Raw genomic sequence first — 7203 nt, 5'->3', positions numbered from 1 at the left:
ACATCCACATCCATTTACATCGCATCACATCTTATCACATTCATTTATATATTGTATTTTCATTCCTTAAGCTTTATTAATGAGAACTAATTCTAAACTTTCGTTTACTCATTGGATCCTCGATCTTTCCAGGGATTCTAGATTCTCTTTTTCTGAATAAGAATTATCCAAGTTTTCTCGATGGATATTTTCATATTCTTTCTCAAAATTCTCAAGTAAGATATATTCAATATTCTTCTTTTTAAATAAAAGATTCATGGGATTTACAAAAATCAATTCTACCCATATTTTCTAATAAAAATTAATAATACTTAAAATTTCACTTTTGATAAATACTCATAATTTGAATTATGCCAAAAAATTCTCTTTTACCATTTAATTACTTGAATCTCAAATATCATGGGAATTCCTCTTTTTGCATAAAAATAAATTTACCAAAATTTACTCTTTTCTCATAATCATTTAATTATGTATAATTATAAAAAAAATTATTTCTCGTGAATATGATCAAAATCATTCTTTTTTCATAGAATGTCCAATCCTAGAATATGGTAGGAAGTCCTCTTTTAGCATTATGCATAAAAATAAGATATGTATTATTTTCTGAAAATTTTGCCATAGCTTTGCTGCTGCTATTACTGATAATTCTCAATCTTTGCTAAAGAATAAAAGCTTGTAATGAAAATATGATAGTAGTTCCTCTTTTATGCTTAAAATCAAACTATGAATTTAAATCATAATTATAACTTAATTATGATTATCTCACTAGATTAAGCTAATTACATTATTTCTCTTTTTCCAAATTGATATGATAATCTATTTCTCATTCAGAATCAATCAAAGTAGTTTTTAACTACTTATAAATAATCTAAAAGAAATAACCATTATTCTGTAACACAAAATCATAAAAATACCATTTTCTTAATCTCTACCTTATCAAGCCTAGAGTTTAGTTTTGAATTAAGAGACTATCATTGAGAAGCATCCTTTTTCAAGGGATTTATCCATAAAGATGGCTATTCTTTTAGAGAGAGAGAGATTTACTTAAAGAAAGCATTACAAATGAGCATAAAGATTAACTTTCTCTTAATTAAGCATTAATACTTTAAGAAAAAGCTTGATTTCAATTAAAACAATTATTTAGAAAGCTTCTCAAGCTTGGGAGGAGTTGAGAGGAAGAAAGTTAATGAGATAAATTGGAAAAAACCATAAAATTTGATTTTATCTCCAAGTTTGGCTTGATTCTTATTAGCAGTGAAGCCCCCGACCAATCAATTGGTCCACCAAAAGGAGAAGAGCAACTCCAAGAGTTGTTGTAGAGAGAGAGAGAGCTCCAAGCTCCCAAGAGAGAGGAAAATTTAAGGAATAATATAAAATATGACTATTTTAATATAATATTGGCATGGTATAACTCTAATATTTTTTTACAAAATACTGACGGTCTATTTATAGGTGAGGGAGGCCACTAACCAAGTCCAACTGGGTTCTAGAATTTTCCAGGTTCAGTTTGACTCAATTTGGACAAGATTTAGACCAGTTTGACTCCCTTTGATTTGGTTTGATCCAGGAGAGAGGAGAGATAAAAATATCACTTTTTTTTTTAATTAAAAACCCTTCCACACATGTGAAAAAGCTGCCTACCTCAAGAGTCCCCCTCTCCTTACCAAGGTGTCAAAAATGCATCATTATTCCCAAAATATCTCATTTTTTTAGTAATATCTCATAATTTTTAACCAATAAACCTTGTACTTAGTCAACTCTTCATCTTATGTGAACATTTAGTCATTTTTGGGTATTTTCTTTTATTCTTTTGGATTTATCTCATGTCAACATTTGGATTAATCCAATTGACCCATTGGAACCTTAATTGGACCATAATTAAAAAATTTCTGAAAATGTAGACCCTTAGGCTAAGGTCCCTTAGGCTAAGGTCCCTTATACCATTTTCAATTAATTCCTAATGCACATTGGAAAGTTCATTTTGAACTTCTGTTTCAGGGGAATCTATTTTAGACACTAGGAGGTTTTTTATACCCAAAGATATCTCAATTTTGGATTATCTCTCTCTATAATGCACATCACATTGGAGATAAAATCATGTCAAAACAAAGAATTTCATTATCAAATTGATCAATACGCTAAACCATAAATTGTTTTAAAGATAATGCACATCACATTGGAGATCAAATCATGGCAAAACACAGTATTTTTTGGCAACGCTTGTAACCAAAAGTATAGCTCAATGTATTAGAAAGATCAAGCTAAGAGTAATACCTTCTTGACAGATTAATGCAAGTGGTAGTTTTATCTTTAGATCCAACAAGATGATAGAATGTTCTTCTTCCCCCAACTTTCTGCAATGTATTGTCTAGATGATGATTGTGTGTGCGAGAGAGAGAGAGAGAGAGAGAGAGAGAGAGAGAGAGAGAGAGAGAGACTATAATGTCAATGGTCATTTTTTTTTGTTTTGGTTTTTTTACCATCCCAAAATTACTACGGGCCAAGATTACTATCGTCCCAAGATTACTTATTGGCGGCTACCATTATCATCTCTCTAGTGATGTTTAGTAAACATCATTTAATTATATATGGATATTCTTTTCAAATTCTTCAAAATTGTACCTAGTGCATTCAATTCTCTTTACTTTCCAAAAAGATTCGTGGCCCCCCCACCTCCCCCCGCGCGAGATTACTTTCAACCTGCGATTACTCAACAACCGTTCGCCGCTAAGATCAACGCCCCTCATGCCAAGATGCAACCCCCAAACTCTCCCCACCGTCGATCCCCCTTGATCTTGCTCGTGTCAAATAGAGCTAAGGTGCGCCTCGTGACCTTTTTTAGGTAGTGAATCTCCCTTTTTGTACAGGACGTGTGGATAAAACTACCCTCAAATGAGAACTAGAACTCACTAGGTCATGAAGGTGGTCGGCTACTGGAAGGGGAGGTGCTATGATGGAGAATGGAGAGGATATCGAAAGAGACAATGCAACGAAGATGATGAGTGTTGGTCCTTTACAAGCCTGAGCCTATGCTATTGGATCCAACTTTGTGGAGTTTATCCTTGATCTTAATCTGCTTCTACCACCCTTAAATGCTGGATGTATCACAAAGCATTTGCTAGAGCTTTGAAAGCTAGTCTCACAACCATGACACACATTGCCTTCTTAGAGTCACCTAACCTACCTGCCAAGCAGTCGGTGAACTGGGTAGCCCAAAATACCTGCAATTATATCATACAGATTTTCACATCTCTTTATTAGCACAAGGCATTGACATTCCGCCTCCATGGGAAATTTTGTTACATTGAGAAAAAAATACATGTGGAGACGGATTGTCCATAACATTCATGGATCAAAAGGAATTACTTTTTTAAGTAGGGGACCAAGAAGCAAGGGCATAGATATGATGACCCCAAACTACTATGCATGGTTGATGTTTGAACCCTAGCTCTCGTTAATACCTTAATTGGGCATTATGTTGCATATTCGAAATTCGGATTGACAACAATCCGAATGTTAGGAGAAGAGAAATCGGTTGGATTTACACATAGCGAAGTACCATTTGCAATAATGTGATAATAAGGTAGTAGACATGCAACTCATGACCTTTTTTAGGTAGTGAATCTCCTTTTGTGTACATAGACCAAACCGCAGGGAGGACCTGTGGATAAAATTACCCTAAAAAATGAGAACTAGAACTCACTATAGTGGTCCTGAAGGTGGTCGGCTAGTGGAAGGTGGCTGAGCTAAAAAGGGTCACAGAGGTGCTATCACGGAGAATGGAGAGGAGATCGGAAGAGACAATGCAACGAGCTGTTTTATACTGCGTGATGGCGGCCCCTTTAGATAAGAAGCGATCTAGAAGCATTGACAAGGTTCCAGGACGGCGGACCACACAGAGTTCGAGGGCGCCAATTGTACTCATTTTGCAAGAGGTGATGTATCCAGGCTCAACAAACACACAATCCATGAGGGTGGCACATTCAGCAAGCCATTTCTAAAGCTGGGTGTCTTCAAGAATATTATCCTCTCCATGTTGTTGTAGTTGTTCATGTGGGTCGTGTGCACATGCCCTGTTACGGCCATCATGCACCTCCCAGAAGATGACATAGTGTTCGGGGGCTGTTTTTTGGTCCGCGTAGCTTGTGTAGTCTACCAACTCAATGGCCCTCCCGCTCACTTCTCTGAGCCGCTCGGCTACCCGGCTCACCACCCACCACTTTCAAGTCCTTCTCCGTGTTTTTGTCTATGTTTATGCTGAGCACCACATTCTTCCTGCACTCATAGGCAACAAACTGTGGGCATGCATTGTAGAAGCCCGTCACCCTCAGCACGTCCCCGAGGCGATACCTATAGAGTCCTACGCAAGCAAATAGTTAATGGTGATCAATCAAGTAATTTCAAACATTGGCGGCCTGTTAATGCTTGATTCCCGCCCACGTCCTCCACCGAAACAGGCATCATGCATGTGATTATTTCGTCATCCACACCGATGATTAATGATCAAGAGAAAGGAGGCGACTTGCTTACCCCATGTGGTTGTCATGACGATCTCGTACTCTTGGCCAACTTTAACTTCAGTCAGGCCAACAGGGGAGCCCTCCTCGTATGCGACAGTTGAAGAGGGCCCACTAATAGCTGCAACAACGGCAGGGACGTCGTCAATGGCGCTCATGGCCTTCCTGCTGGTGCTAGATCGAGATCGGTGCAAGGGAATAAACTCGAAGAAAGCCAAGCTGGGCATAGTAAAAGAAACGTTGCTGGGGTGGCTTGACCTTGGGTTTACATTCACTCCAATCCAACCCTCTGTGGCAGCATAGTCAGCGCTAACCAAGGGCACCTTGGAGCCTGCATAATGGCGCAGCTTCTCCACATAGGCCTCCATCGCCCCCGTCATTATTGCAAGCACATATTTACACCGGGGCCACAACACCTCTATCACCCCATTCCAATCTCCCACCATCAACCCTGTGCACTTCAACGAGATCACCTCTGCTAGCTTAGGATCAGGCCTTACTACATCGCCCATTGCAACCGTCAGTGAATTATCTACGATTTTAGGGCTCAATTTCCCAACCCTAATGTCTTTGCAAAGGTCTTGCCACTCATTCTCCAAGGTTCTCAAAGCCTCCACCAATGTATATGCAGAAGGTGAGCTTAATACCTCCACTTCTTGACTGTACAGAAGGCCACACAGTAAATGGCAATATATTGACTGCCAGCAATCTGAGCCAAATACCACCTCGTCTGGACTGCATGGCCTCACACCATTGCGCTTTTGCCTTAATATAAAGGCATCACTCCTAATCATGTGCGTTGTTGCAGCCCCAGCCTTTAATCCTCCTTTTGTAGTGGAGAATTTCCCACAAAATAGGAACTCCAGTATTCGAGCTCCTGGTGCGGTTGGATACACGCTGCATATGCATTGCGTAATTAGCCACAATGAATAGATGTTTTTTTTTTTAATGGATGATTGTCGAGCACATCAAAGCAATAGTGTAGAATAGGAATCCAAAGGAAGAGAAAGAAGAACCGCAGAAATTGATCATACACACGCGCTATATGCAAGAGGTATCATGAGAACAAGCAATTTATATCTACGATCTACAGGTAAGTTACTGATATTGCAAGTCTCAACTCACCGATGTCGGAATGCAGCAGCAATGCTAGCCACCTCCAAGGTGCCTGCCTTCAGGCCTTCGTGGTGGTAAGGCAGGTATTTCTCTCGTGCATCAGTAGTTCCGGAGCTGAACAGATCAGTGCAGTAGCTGAATCTCATTAATACATGGTAGATATAAATTCACTTTTCTTTGGTATGTTTTTTACTGATCATATGAGTGAATTACAGAGCAATACGATCTATAAGCTTAGATTTTGAATGGAATGTCAAGCTATATTCAAATAAACCTTAAGCAGATGGCATCGATGGGAGATGCCATAAGAATGGAGGAGATTTCACCATCCACGATCCTCTGTATGTAAGGCTTCAAGTCAGCGTGAGTGACCATAGGCACACACCTTCGGAAAGTGAGGGGATCAATGTGACCGTTGTTGGGCAATCGGGAATTACGGAGATACTCGCAAGAAGCGTTCTCTTCCAGCATAGAATTGAGCACTGATTCTTGAACTTGAGTTGCATTCACGGTGATTTACTCGAATCTGACGACGATAGTGGGCTCAAAGCCAATATGAGGAGGCAAGGGAAGGCCAGGCATTGTATAGTGATCGAGTACGTAGTCGTAGTGGGGCTAATTGATTGTGGTTGGAGGGTAATGGGGATTGTGGGGTGGCGAATTTTGTGTGTGTGTGTGTGTGTTTGTGTGTAATCGCGAGTGTTTCACGTGCGATGGTTGGAATTACCTTGCCGCTGCTTTTACAGGGCCCTGTGTTATATAAAAAATAAGGCAACGCGGGAAACGTTGGGACTTTATTTATTCTTCTAGTTTTCCTCATTCAGGCCTTCAACAACACCGCCCAAATATTTCTCCGTATGAAGGATCCGAAAGGTATACGTGATACGTTGAGTTTGAAGAGTAGTACAGTGCCACATGGCGCTCCGATTGTATTTTTGCCTGTGTGTTTCTCTACGTTGAACATGTGAATGGCGGCGTTGCCTGTGTGTTTCTGAACTGGGCCCTACACACACCATTCGTGGAGGAGGTGAACTACCTACCATTCGTGGAGTGGACTGAGGAGGCTTTCGTCCCTCAGCTCTATTTGGTAGGGGCATGGCCAAGGGGATCAACGATGGACAAGGGGATCAACGATGGACAAGGTTTGGGAGTCGCATCTTGACGCGAAGGGTGTTGATCTTGGCGGCGAGTGCCAGTTGAGTAATCTCGGGCCCAAAGTAATCTCGGGGCCAAAGTAATCTCAAGCTGGCACAGGCGGGGGGTGGCAAATCTTTTCGAAAAATAAAGAGAATTGAATGCATTGGTATAATTTTGAAAAATTTGAAAAGAGTCCATATTTCTTTAAATGATATTTATTAAACATCATTACATGGACATAATGCTAGCCACCATTAAGTAATCTCGGGACAATAGTAATCTCGAGATAATAGTAATCTCGGCCCATCGTAATTTTGGAAAGATTTCATTGACATTATAGTCTCTCTCTCTCTCTCTCTCTCTCTCTCTCTCTCTCTCTCTCTCTCTCTCTCTATATATATATATATATATATATATATATATATATATATAT

At 39.8% G+C, this 7203-nt stretch overlaps 1 pseudogene; it reads right to left on the bottom strand.

Annotated features, from left to right (window-relative positions):
* Window positions 1-3727: 3727 nt before the first annotated feature.
* LOC147614419 (jasmonoyl--L-amino acid synthetase JAR6-like) lies at window positions 3728-6215 on the bottom strand (annotated as a pseudogene).
* Window positions 6216-7203: the final 988 nt, after the last annotated feature.

The sequence above is a fragment of the Cibotium barometz genome, chromosome 42 (assembly GCF_041138505.1).
Source record: "Cibotium barometz isolate CiBa-2024 chromosome 42, ASM4113850v1, whole genome shotgun sequence".
Lineage (NCBI taxonomy): Eukaryota > Viridiplantae > Streptophyta > Polypodiopsida > Cyatheales > Cibotiaceae > Cibotium > Cibotium barometz.
Note: the sequence above shows the minus strand (reverse complement) of the source record. Positions and strands in the feature narration are given on the sequence as shown.